The 13,213-nt window shown below is 44.9% G+C and overlaps 1 protein-coding gene across 3 annotated transcripts in view; it reads right to left on the bottom strand.

The window, feature by feature from the left end:
* The window catches only part of TULP4 (TUB like protein 4), a 187,568-nt gene extending 178,943 nt beyond the window's left edge, over positions 1-8,625 (bottom strand). The window contains exon 1 of one of the 3 annotated variants that reach the window (XM_061130428.1): positions 8,548-8,625. The gene's annotated coding sequence lies outside the window, so the exon portion shown is untranslated. Of the gene's footprint in view, positions 1-1,590; positions 1,680-7,697; positions 7,804-8,547 lie in introns of those variants that run through there. The other 2 variants (XM_061130427.1, XM_061130429.1) reach the window with 2 other exon arrangements.
* Positions 8,626-13,213: the final 4,588 nt, after the last annotated feature.

Below are 13,213 nucleotides of genomic sequence, written 5' to 3'. Positions count from 1 at the left end.
TTCTTATCATGCATATTCTGATATTCTAACCGTTGGAGCTGAATTTGCCCATCCAGCTAAGAGGCTGTCTGAAGCTTAAGAAACTGATTTATGGGTGAGGCTGAGCCTATATATTCTTAACATATGGTACCATCACTAGTGATCAACTTTTCAGGAATATTATAACTATTCCAGTACTAACCAGCATGTCCTCATGGAGAGGACCTCATGGAGGGCCTCTGACAACACTATTTTGTCACGGCTATCACTGACAGTGCCATGTGTTTTCCTAGGACAGTATCATATACTCTTAAAAGCCAAAGATAAGGAAAGCTAAGTATGGGGACAACAACACAGTACTCAAAGTATGTTCTACATAAGACTCTTGATTTCTCTTGCCAGAGGCTAAAAATTAACAGACACACATCATGTATAACTGGCTCAGAAGTCTAAACTAATCTTCCCTTTATTGTTTGCAAGAAACTGGTCAAAGAAACATTCAATTTGGATGAAAAAAATCTGAACCCAGTGACATTTGTCTATATCTAAGTAGAATTTGAAAACACTGAGCAAAACTTTTAGAAGGCAGATACCAAAGAGCCTGTAAAATTGAGTGTCCCAACTAGTAAAAAGCTTGGGATCAACAGCTGAGACTTAGCTGAGGCTGTCATAAAAAATTTCCAAATCCTTTCACATCCATTAAGGTCTAAATTAAGTCTTTAATTTTTAAAAAGTGAGAACTTATGAATCTTAAACTGTAGTATGTGTTATCTTTCTCAAATCTCTTTCCATGTTGACTCTAATTATGCTTTTGATTAAAAATACTAACAGTGAGAAAGATGTTCAAGTAAGGTTGTATTATCTGCACAGACCTTTCCACACCTACAAAATAATTTTCCACACTCTACAACCTACTATTCCATTGCTACTGGAGATTTTCCATAAACACTACTTTTCCATTCTATTCTAAAAACACTCTTTCTCTGAAAGGTGGGTATCCTTGTCACCACACAAATGCAAAGACTTCTATTTCTGCTTACTGACATGAGCGAAATATACCTCATTTTGAATTAACCACATTTAAAGGGAAAACTGCATAATTTTTAAAATCCATGAATAATCCAAAATTTTAATTCTGACCCACTATTTTCTATGAAAGACAGAAATCAAACAGAAGTGATCCACTTGTATAGGTTCTAACATGACAAAAACAAAAGCTAAAAGGAAAAGAAAGACCAAGTTTATCAGAGTTTGTAGTCTTTTATGGAGATGTAGTAATTAATTCAATGTTTCTGAGCAAAGAACGTATTTAATTTTACCTGAATGTGTGGTGGTGGTTTAGTCACTAAGTCATGTCAGACTCTTGTAGCCCCATGGAGTGTAGCCTGCCAGGCTCCTCTGTCCATAGGATTTCCCAGGCAAGAATACTGGAGTTGCCATTTCCTTCTGTAGGAGATCGAACCTGAGTCTCTTGTGTCTCCTGCATTGGCAGGCAGGTTCTTTACCACTAGCGACACTTGGGAAGCCCCACTTAAATGTGTAGCAGGTGTCTATCTCCTTGTCTTCCTGGAATCATCCCTTTCTTTAGTGAAAAAAAGTACCCCAACTTACCTTTGATTCAGTTAAGTCTCTCAGTCCTGTCCCAATTCTTTGCGACACCATGGACTGCAGCACGCCACACTTCCCTGTCCATCACCAACTCCTGGAGTTTCCCCAGACTCATGTCCATCGAGTTGGTGATGCCATCCAACCATCTCATCCTTTGTTGTCCCCTTCTCCTCCTGCCTTCAATCTTTCCCAGCAGCAGGGTCTTTACCAATGACTCAGTTCTTTGCAACAGCTGGCCAAAATACTGGAGCTTCTTCAGCTTCAGCATCAGTCCTTCCAATGAGTATTCAGGACTGATTTCCTTTAGGATGGACTGGTTGGATCTCCGTGCAGTCCAAGGGACTCTCAAAAGTCTTCTCCAAAAAAAAAAAAAGTCTTCTCCAACACCACAGTGCAAAAGCATCAATTCTTCAGCGGTCAGCTTTCTTTATAGTCCAACTTTCACATCCATACAGGACTACTGGAAAAACCATAGCTTTATCTATGCAGACCTTTGTGGGCAAAGTGATGTCTCTGCTTTTTAATACGCTGTCTAGGTTTGTCATAGCTTTTCTTCCCGGGAGCAGGCGTCTTTTAATTTCATGGCTGCAGTCACCATCTGCAGTGATTTTGGAGCCCAAGAAAATAAAGTCTGTCATTGCTTCCATTGTCTCCCCATTTATTTGCAATGAAGTGATGGGACCAGATGCCATGATCTTAGTTTTTTTGAATGTTGAGTTTTAAACCAGCTTTTTCACTCTCCTCTTTCACTTTCATCAAGAAGCTTTCCTACCTTATGATTCCTGGACTCTAAAAACAAGTACCATCTTTGTGGTGCTGTCAACTTTGAGCAACTGACAAATTACCTAACAAGGCCGGTCATATTCTCTCTCCAGGAAAATGAAATCTTATGACACTAGAATGAAATCAGTGGGTGCTGTCTTCAAGACCATGACACCTGAAACAGATTGCTCACTAAGCAGTCCCTGAAGCCTAGATTCTCATAGGTATGATTCTTGGCCTCCAAAGCCTAGTTGTCCAGCATTTTCTATGCCAATAGTTCTGTAACCTCTCTTTTTCACTCAATAATTTATAATGGGCATCTTTCCAGACTGGTTAAAACAGACTTATATCGTTATTTTCAATGGCTGCATGCAAACTACTCTAATCAGTTCTTTACTCAGATTATTTACTAAATAACTGTGCACAGTAAATAGTTCTTACTATATACATATCTTTGTTAACTTTTCCTATTATTTTTCAGGATAAATTCCTAAATATGGAATTGCTGAGTTAAATGTGAATTTTACGTTCTGATACATAACAGTTGCTATTGTGGGCTTCCCCTGTGGCTCAGATGGTAAAGAATCTGCCTGCAATGCAGGGGACCCAGGTTCGATCCCTGGGTCAGGAAGATCCCCTGGAGAAGTCTACCCATTCCAGTATTCCTGCCTGGAGAATTCCAGGACAGAAGAGCCTGGCGGGCTGCAGTCCATGGGATCACAAAGAGTCGGATATGACTGAGTGACTAACACTCTACACTCTACGTGGCTATTTAGAATGAGTGCATCAGTTTATAAATCTACTTATAAATCTGACCAAGAGTACACACTTCCTTCATTTTCACCAGCACTGAGAATTACTATCATCCTTATTCCCATTCCAAACTGGGAAATGCCCAAATATTAAGACTACCTACCAAGAGGAGGCATACCAGAAGTAATCATAATAATATAATACCTTATATCAAGCTTTACCAAATTGTTTCACATCCATTAAGGTCTAAATCGAGTCTAAATTATATTGCCAATATAATCATTGAAAAATGGTGTCTTAGTTGGCTCAGACCGCCATTAAAAAATACCATAGTCTGGGGTGGCTTAAACAACAGAAACTTATTTCTCACAATTCTGGAGGCTGAAAAGTCTAAAGTTAAGACTCCAAGGTAGATTTCATTTGAGACTCTTCTCTTGGCTTTCTAAATGGCTGCCATCTGGCTATAGGATCAAATGATCCCTTCTTTATGCATGGTGGGGGGCGGGGAAGGAAATGTTGCAGAAAGGGTTAGTGAGCTCTCTGGGTATCTCTCTTCTTATAAAGGTACTAATCCCATCATGAGGGCTCCATCCTAACCCTAATTATCTCCCAAAGGCCCCACCTCCAAATACCAGCACACTGGGGGACAGGGTTTCAACATAAGAATTTGAGGGAGAAACATTTGGTTTATTACAAATGTTACCGTATTTTTGCTTTTTTTTTTTTTTTTTTGGCAGCAGTGCATGGAATACGGGATCTTAGTTCCCCAACCAGAAATCAAGCCTGTGCCCCTATTGGGAGTGCCAGGAAAGTCCCTTATTTTTGCTTTTAATTTCATTTCTTTAATTACTAGAAAAATTGAACATTTTAATATACTTATTGATCATTTACGTTCCCTTCCCTTGGAACAGGAAGAGTACAGGATAAGCCTGGAATATTTCGTCACACCAGAAAGCAAGAAAGCTACTACAGGCCACTGGAGGTGTGTCGTAAGGACTCAGAGCCAACCTGAATACGTCTATCTGACTAGAGGTACAGCAGCAATTTAAGCATCAAAAGAACAGTAATTGAAATGAACTCAAACACATCATATACACTAAAACAGACGAGTTCATAAAGATTCTCAGAAAAAGAAGAAAAAAAAGACAGAAAAGAACCCTCCTCCATCCCCACTGGAGCATGTCAGGGAACTAACGCATGATTTCAAAAAGTGGTATGCTAAGGTGCTTCAGTCGTGTCCAGCTCTTTGCGACCCCATGGACTGTAGCCTGTCAGGCTCCTCTGTCCATGAAGGATTCTCCAGGCAAGAATACGGGAGTGGGTTGTCATGCCCTCCTCCAGGGGATCTTCTCGACCCAGGGACGTCTTCTGCATTAGCAGCCAGGTTCTTTACCACTAGCGCCACCTGGGAAGCCCTAGAAAGTGGTAAACAAAGGGAAATAAACCTTCCTATACAATCTATAGGGCTTCCCTCATAGCTCAGTCAGTAAAAAATCTGTCTACAATGCAGGTCGAGACCCAGGTTCAATTCCTAGGTCAGGAGGATCCTCTGGGGAAGGAAATGGCAACCCACTCCAGTATTCTTGCCTGGAGAATACTATGGACAGAGGAGCCTGGCGGGCTACAGTCGATGGGGTCTCAAGAGTCAGACATGACTTAGCAACTACACCACCACCACCACCACCACCACCACCATATAATCTATACCTCAGGACAAGCACTGCATATTCCTCCATATACATCATCACTACAATATTAGGTGGGAAACAAAAACATCACCTGCATCAGTTGCAAATTTCAGAAAGATACACCATATGTCACTATGCACGTGGAAGGGAAATTACAGGACCCACCAAGGATATAATGTACATCTTAGCTTTATCCCCCACCGTTCCTATATTTTTAAAGGTACTGAGCACTAGAAAAACAACTAATCTGATTTTGTTTCAATTAAACAAAGGTATCTATAATTTTCAGTGAGAGCTCTTGATTATCACGAAAGCACCTCGGTTGCTAATGTTCAGTGTTAAAATTTAGAATATTTATAAAACAAAATGTAGTATATACATACAACGGAATATTATTCAGCCTTAAAAAGGAAGTAGTGGATGAACCCTGAGAACATGCAAAGTGAAATAAGCCAGTCACAAAGGGACAATTACTGGATGATCCCACTTATATGAAGGACCTAAAGTAGTCAAACAGAGAAAGAAAGTAGAAGGGTGGTGGTCAGGAGTAGGAGGAGGAGGAGGACAGACCAGGATGGGAAGTTAATGGATACAAGTTTCCGTTCAGGAAGATTAATAAGTTCTGGAGATGCTGGTGGTGATGGCTGCACAACAAGGTGAAAGTACTTAATGTCACTGATCTTACATTTAAAAATGCTTAACATAGTAAATTTTATATTATGCATATTTCATCACAAAAAACTTAGAATGTTTAATATGTTTAAAAGTTTAGTTAACTAAATTAACATTATCCCAGCCAAATTAAAAGACATTTGACATTTGAATTACATATTCCCTGCAGTCTCACTAAGGGCAAATGTACAATTTGGGGAAAGCTTTTGGTAATACTGAAAATACTTCCCAGGGTCCTAACTAGGGACCAATGAAATAAGTAAATCACATTTCATAACGGAAGTTTTACTCAGTTTTTTAATGCATGTGATGAACCACATGCATAGTTGGGTCACTCAATCTATCTTCAGTCTTTCTCCATCTACAGAAGAGAACAGGAAAGAGTCTATAATTGATATTGTAAATGCAGTGAAACAGATGAAGAACAATGTCCAAGCCTAGCCCTGTGCACAGTAGGCACTCAAAAAACCTTCTAGAAATCCGAATATTCAGTGAACCTTCAGCAAGATCAAAAGACCACCTGGGCTTCTCTTTCAGACCTCAGAGCCCATCACAGCAAGAGTACTGAAATGCATCCTGAAAGAAGGCTGCTGTGTGGTCATTGTTCTTTCCTTACTGGGAAATCTCAGCATCAGTGTTGGATGGTTCAGTGTAAAACAGGTTTCATGAACCTCGTATCCTTTCATGGATTAAAAAAAAACTTTTTTCCAGCGTTTTGGTGGTGTTGCTCATTAAGTCATCTCTGACTCTTTGCCACCAGATGGACGGCAGCACGCCAGGCTCCTCTGCCCTTCACTATCTCCTGGAGTTTGCTCATGTCCACTGAGTCAGTGATGCTATCTAGCCATCTCATCCAATGCCACCCTCTTATCCTTTTGCTTTCAATCTTTCCCAGCATTGGGGTCTTTTCCAATGAGTCAGTTCTTGGCATCAGGTGGCCAAAGTATGGAGCTGTGGTGGGGAAAACATAATCAAACTGCCACTTGCACAGCTCCATATGAAAACTAGAAGTTTGATATGATACATCTTTTCTAAATGAAGTCAGTTTTTTTTTTTTTTTTTTTCCCTTTTCCTTCATTTATTTTTTTTTTTCCCCCAGTGGGTTTTGTCATACATTGATATGAATCAGCCATAGATTTACACGTATTCCCCATCCCGATCCCCCCTCCCACCTCCCTCTCCACCCGATTCCTCTGGGTCTTCCCAGTGCACCAGGCCCGAGCACTTGTCTCATGCATCCAGTTTTAAAATAAACAGTAGTAAATTCATTACTATTTCTCAGCCACAGTAAGTACTGGCTCTCTACTCTTCTCCCAGGTCATAAAGCTCCACTGTGTTTAAAAAAAAAAAAAAAAAAAAAACCCACTATATATCTCCCTATATCCTTAACTCATCATTACACACTTCTAACTCTAGAGGTCAACACCTCCCCCATCACATGGAAACACTGCTACTTTCACAGCCCTTACTAAAATAGAGCACTTAAAATTCTCCAAGGAAATTCACATCCTCCAGCCACTCTCACACAAACTAAGTACTATGCCATAATTGAGGAACTAAACACTAGATTTTGCTATACAAATTTATTCATATACTTACATGCACAACAGTAAACTATCAAGAAATAAGAAGGGACGGCTGAGATCCCCTTAACACAAGCCTTAGCTATCACTGTACACTGTTCAGATCAGCTTCCAAACCACCCTGCGAGGTCGCCAGTCCAGGAGGCTGCCTCCTGTTCGCAGGGGCTAGGCGCAAGGTGCCCTGTCACTTCACATCCATCCCAACGCCAAACCCCAGCAAACCGAGCTGCCGGGATCCAGGGGTGAACCTCCTCCAGGGCCACAGCGCCACTCCCAGTGGCCCCGCCTGCAAGAACTCAACTCCAAGGAATGCATACCTGAGACACAATGCAAGGGACCCCCAGGTGAATTTTCACATTCTGCAAAACCTCAGTAACAAATTATTTTCCCTGCTTTTTTTTTTTTTTTTTTAAAGAACCTGCCCGACTAGGTATCCTTAAGGTGCTGCTGCACTACTGCAAAATACAAGAGGAGGAGAGCCCTCAAGGGGGAGAAACCCAGGGCGGAGCTCCCTGTAAGGGGAGTTGACTGTCCACAAGGAGAAGTGTTCCAAGACTTCTGATCACCATGGCCCTTTAGCAGGTAAGTCACATCCGCCCCCGACAGGGCTGGGTCACCCTAATTTCCTTCCACAAGGCGAGAAGAACCTCACCTTTCCAACCTTGAAGTGGTGTGAGGAGGAAAAGTAAGACACCTCTCCCTACTGGCCCAGACGGGTCAAACTTCAGAGGCGGCATCCTGCACTTTGTTTTTAAGCGCAGGCAAGAGGGGAAGAAGGGTTGGCGTTCGGAGCGGAATCCCCGTGATTTGCCAGAGGAAACGGCACCGACCAGACAGCACACGCGCCAGCCTTCCCATGCAGCTGCCACGACAGGTGACCGGGCCGCTTTGCAGACTCCCCCGCTCGCTCGGGGGGCTTCACGGAGGTGGGGGACGGGGGTGAAAGGTGGGCAAGAGGCAGGGAGGGAAATCCACTCGGTCCAGACGCCGGGGAGGAAGAAGGTCCGCACCGTGTCCCCTGGGGGAACCGTTTTAAGGGGTTTTCTGTCTCCACGATTCAGGGGGAAAAAAAAAATGGCTCCAAGCCAAACGCCTCCTGATTTACACACACAAACACACACACACACAACCACACACACCCACTCACGCGCGCGCGCACCCAGCTCCTCTATCGCCCCATTTTTCTGAGACAACTGAAACAAAAGGCTCAAACCGCTAAACGGCAGCCAGCGCCGCCCGGAGCCCGGGTGTCGGCCACCGTCTCCCCACCGCACCCTCCGGAGAGCCCACGGCGGGGGCCCGCACGCCGCGCCCCGGCCCTCCCGCCCGAGGCGCCCCGGCAGAGGGGCCAGGCCGGGGGCCCCGAGCGCCCGCCCCGGCTCCCGAGGGCGCTCCGGCCGGCGGTCGGGGCCCGCCGCCGCCGCCGCCGCCGCCGCCTCCCCGCGAGGGCGGCAGCGCCCCGGGCCGGGACGGCGGTGACAACAGCCCCGCGTCCGCCTCACCTCCGGGTGCCGGTGGCGGCGGCCCCGCGCTCCTCCGCGCCTCCGCCTCCAGCAGCCCCGCGCCGCCGCCAACCGCCGCCAGCCGCCGCCAGCCGCCTCCCCTCAGCGTCTCCGCCGAGTCTCCGCCTCCCTCAGCAGCCGCCGCCGCCGTTGCCGCCGCCGCCGCCGTTGGGCCCGGCTCTGCGCCACGTGACCGCGCCACGTGACCCGGAGCGGCTGGCAGGCACCGCCCCCCGGCCGGCCTCGCGCCCTCGCGCGCCCCCTTCCCGCCCCCCGCGCCGGGGACCCGCGTCCAGACCGTTAACGCACGCCGGCTCCGAGCTGAGGGGCGCCGCCGGCCTCGCCAGCCTGGCCTCGCGCTCTGCCGCGGCTCCTCGGCCGCCTGCCTCCAACGCGCGGAGCCCCCGTCTCCGCAGACTCGCCGGCCCCCGCCCCTCACACTCACGGCTCCCTCAGCTCACACACGCACCCCCGAACACCCACCGGCGCGCGCACTCAAGCCCCACGCACGTGTCACACGCGCACAGCCCGCAGCCCGCCTCCCAACGGTCACACCGCCTGGGCAGCAGCGAAAACAGCGGGGACCTAGTCCAGTCTGAACCCCGCTCCCTTGAGGGAAGCCTTCCTAAGCCGGGAACGGAATAGGTTCCAGTGCTGTCCCAACTTCATTTGAGCCGGACGTGGATGTCACACTCGGTCTGGAGTTGAAAGTCTCGAGAAAGCGCACGTTGCTTTTTGCAGGGAGCCACCGTCTGTCTTCATGAAAACAGTCACTGAAGTGCCTTTGATGGTGATAATCTCAGAAATATTGTATCTCTTTTTTTCAGTGGGTCTTATGGGGAAAGGACTGGATAGCTTCATTTTAACTCACACAGTGAAAAAGCACCCACAGCCTTTCCCCCCCGCTCTTTAATTGATGTCCCGCTAGGAACAGAAAGTTGATACACCTGTCCTTCATTTTCCATCACGTACACAGAAATAGCGTTGATGGTTGTGTGACTGTTTACGTATGTGTAGTTTAAAAAAAAAAAACAACAGATGAGAGTGGCATCCTTTTTATTTGAGGCTTGCGTGCGTGCATAGTCTGCTCAGTCGTGTCCGAACATGCCTTATATAATTAAATATAGCAGCCAATCTTTACACGCCTTCCCCGCTTTCTTCGATTTTTGCCTATTTGTCAAATTTTTCAAATCAGCTTCAGCTTTAAGAATTCTGGCGTCTGTGATTTTCTGGTTATCAGAAAAGTTGGACTAGAGTCTTTAAACTCTGAAATTCCGTGCCTATGATTTCACAAATGTTGACAAGTGCTGCCTAGATTGTTTTAATTTTTTTAAAGTTAATTTTAAACAATATTTGCCCCACCAGCATATGCACATAAGTAAAATGTGTTCAAGAGAAGTATGAGCATAATTTAATCACATTTTCTAACATCTCTAAAATCCATTTTGAAACCTTTTAGAAGTAAAACTACATTTAAGTCTTAGAATACCTTAAACATAAAAGATAATACACATTTAATGAAATGAGTATTATGCTTCAACTGAGGGTTAAATATTATACTAAAGTCTGTGGAGCAACCAAAGGAGGTATATACAATATGGCCCTTACTCTCAAAATGTACAGCCTCTAACCATAATTATTTAAAATATATACATTTTTAAAAAATAATAAAATAAAATAAAATATATACATTTTTTTTAAGTCTGTTTCTCTTTCTCACACACACACACACAGTGTGTGTGCGCACTAACTTGGATCAGGCAATCAGGACCTGGAGAAAATTTTGAAAAACATGACCCTGACTGTTAGACCTTAAAGAATTAGCAAAAGGAGAAAAGATGAAAATATGCAGTTGAAGAACTTTCTTGACTTAACAAATGCAAAGAATGTTAACAGTCTAACAATGATTTAACGTACCATTAAGACTGAACAACGTGGGGTTCTTTCTTCTGCAAAATGAAAAAAATATTAACCTTGAAACCACTCTCCTCATAATACTATAGTTTTCCTTACGGCTCCCATGTACAAATTCTCTTTTATGCTAGCACTGTTGGGCACACATACAGCCAGCTCTTAGCAAAACTGCAAAGTCTCTCAGGTCTGTCTTCCACCTCTGTAGTTTCCCACTGTGTGAACAGTGATTTGAATGGTCTTCGAAGCAAGTATCTTCATATAAGTCCTGCTTCTACCACTTAGGAACAAGTGTTAACAAGAACAATATGCTTAACACTGTTTCTTTAACAGTACATTCAAGTAACAGCATCTACCTCACAGGACTGCTGAAAGAATTAAATGAAATAATTTATGTAAAGCACTTAGTATAATGCCTGATACATAAAATAGGTACTCAACCCAAAATAATAGCTCAGGTTTATTAAATACTTATTACAAGCCAAATGCTATGTCTTGTTGGTTCTTATTGTTTCTTCTGCTCCCTGTCACTCTGGGTGGGTGTCCTTCATCTCCCTGCTCTTACCTCCACCAGCCCCTTCCCTATTCCCCCTCTCTGCCTTTTCAGGATGAAAATGGCTTCCTCAAGACATTTGAGAGGAACTTCTCTGCTGGTTCAGTGGCTAAGACTCTGCACTCCCAGTGCAGGGGGAACCGGATCCCATATGCTACAACTAACTTTGCAGGCCGAAACAAAGACTTGGCACAGTCAAATTAATTATCTTTTAAAAAGACATTTTTAACTTGAAGGCTAATTTACAGAGGTCTATTGAATCAGTTGTAAATCAGCATTTTAGGCTTAAAAAATCTTTCAAATTTTTTATGAAATAAAAATTACCTATTATTTAAAATCTGAGGCAACTGGGGGCAATTAAGAAGATTTGGCAATAGGGATGCTACCAATGGCCTTTGGAATCCCACTATCCCAACAATTCTCATCTTATTATGCTTAAAATACTTTTAAATACTAGACAGTTCGGCAACACACTTGAAATTAAATCAATCCCCAATAACTGTTGAATGATAATTACTAAAGGAAAGCCTCTCTCCTATGACATTCATGATTGTAACTCTGTTAACTGGCTGTCCTTTAGCTCTAGGTTCAAGTTTGAGATAAACTTCTTACTACCCTGACCAAGTACCTGAAAGTTCTGAGAGATATGTGACCTTTCTTTGGAAATTATACTATCCTTGTACCTGACTTGGGTCACACAATGAGCTCAGAACTCAAACTGGATCTGATGGGCCTCTGGTATCACTATGACAACTGGGTGACGATGTAAATATTTCACACTCATCAACGTTTGGCTGTGTGTCCGTAAAGGAGTGCGGGGCTAGTGTCATGGCTGAGCACAGCTGTACTGGTCCAAGGCTGGGCCTGATGACATAAGGATCAGCGATCAGAGCTGGGTGCCTGCGTGGGTCTCTGTGTCCTCTCTCCTCGCTTCTCTGCACCCATCCCTCCCCATCACATTGCTCTTAGACATCCAGATACTGAAGATCCAGAAGCTCTCCCTTCAAGGCCTCCTTCCTGCCTGCCTCACACCCAGCATCCCTAGTCACATCTCCCCTCCCTCCTGGCCAGGGCAGAATCCAGAGCCCAGAGCTTTTGCTGCCACAAGCCCTTATGCCACCAAGATGTTCAGCACAGGCAATGGGAACCTGGGTCTAGATAGAGGGAGACAGGAAATGGCCATAACACAGGAGCTAGAGCCTTTGGAGAATAAGATGCAAGCCTTTTGTCTTTCAGTATGTCCCAAGAGTCCAAAATGCCAGTGCCAGCTTCAGCTTCATTAGGGAAATGTAGCCTTCAGAGTTGGAGAAGGCAATGGCAACCCACTCCAGTACTCTTGCCTGGAGAATCCCAGGGACAGAGGAGCCTGGTGGGCTGCAGTCCATGGGGTCGCTAAGAGTCAGACACTACTGAAGCGACTTAGCAGCAGCAGCAGCCGCCTTCAGAGTAAGGGGAGGTGTACCCATGCGCCACTGTACTCTGCAGAGCCAGCCCAGCCAGACTGCTTCTCTCTGCTCTGGGTCCCACCAGTCACGTTTTGAGGAGGACTTTGATAAGTTGCAGCACAACCTGTGAAAGGTGACCAGGAAGGAAGGGCTCTGGGAGCCCTATTATAATGTTATGTGTGCAGTTGAGTTCAGGTGCTTCAGTCGTGTCTGACTCTTTGCGACCCGATGGACTGTAGCCCACCAGGCTCCTCTGTCCATGAGATTATCCTGGCAAGAAGTGTGGAGTGGGTTGCTATCTCCTCCTCCAGATGAGGTTCCTAACCTGGGGATCACACACGTATCTCCTTCAGCTCCTGCATTGGCAGGTGGATTCTTTACCAGTGAGCCTCCTGAGGAGTCCATTATAATGTTATACTGTTTTATCAATAGCTGTTGAAGAAAATGGGAATGTTTAACCTAAAAGAAACAGAAGACTATGCCAGTGAATATGATCATGTGGTGAGAGTACTAGTCCTTTTTCATTATTTATTGAGATCCTACTTTGGACCAAACACGGTCCAAATCAAGAACTGATGTGTGTGCATTTATGGAAGCAGAACTTGATTCAGATAAGGAAGAGCCTTCTAACTGGGTGGTCCATCAGGGAAGTGTCTGCCTTGGGAAGTGGCCTTGAGCCCACCCATGCCTCTCCTTTCACTCTGGGGAGCTGGGCTGGACACTCGGAGAGCTACTGAGAGATCCTCCTCTTCTATCA

The sequence above is a fragment of the Dama dama genome, chromosome 26 (genome assembly GCF_033118175.1).
Source record: "Dama dama isolate Ldn47 chromosome 26, ASM3311817v1, whole genome shotgun sequence".
Classification (NCBI taxonomy): Eukaryota; Metazoa; Chordata; class Mammalia; order Artiodactyla; family Cervidae; genus Dama; species Dama dama.
Note: the sequence above shows the minus strand (reverse complement) of the source record. Positions and strands in the feature narration are given on the sequence as shown.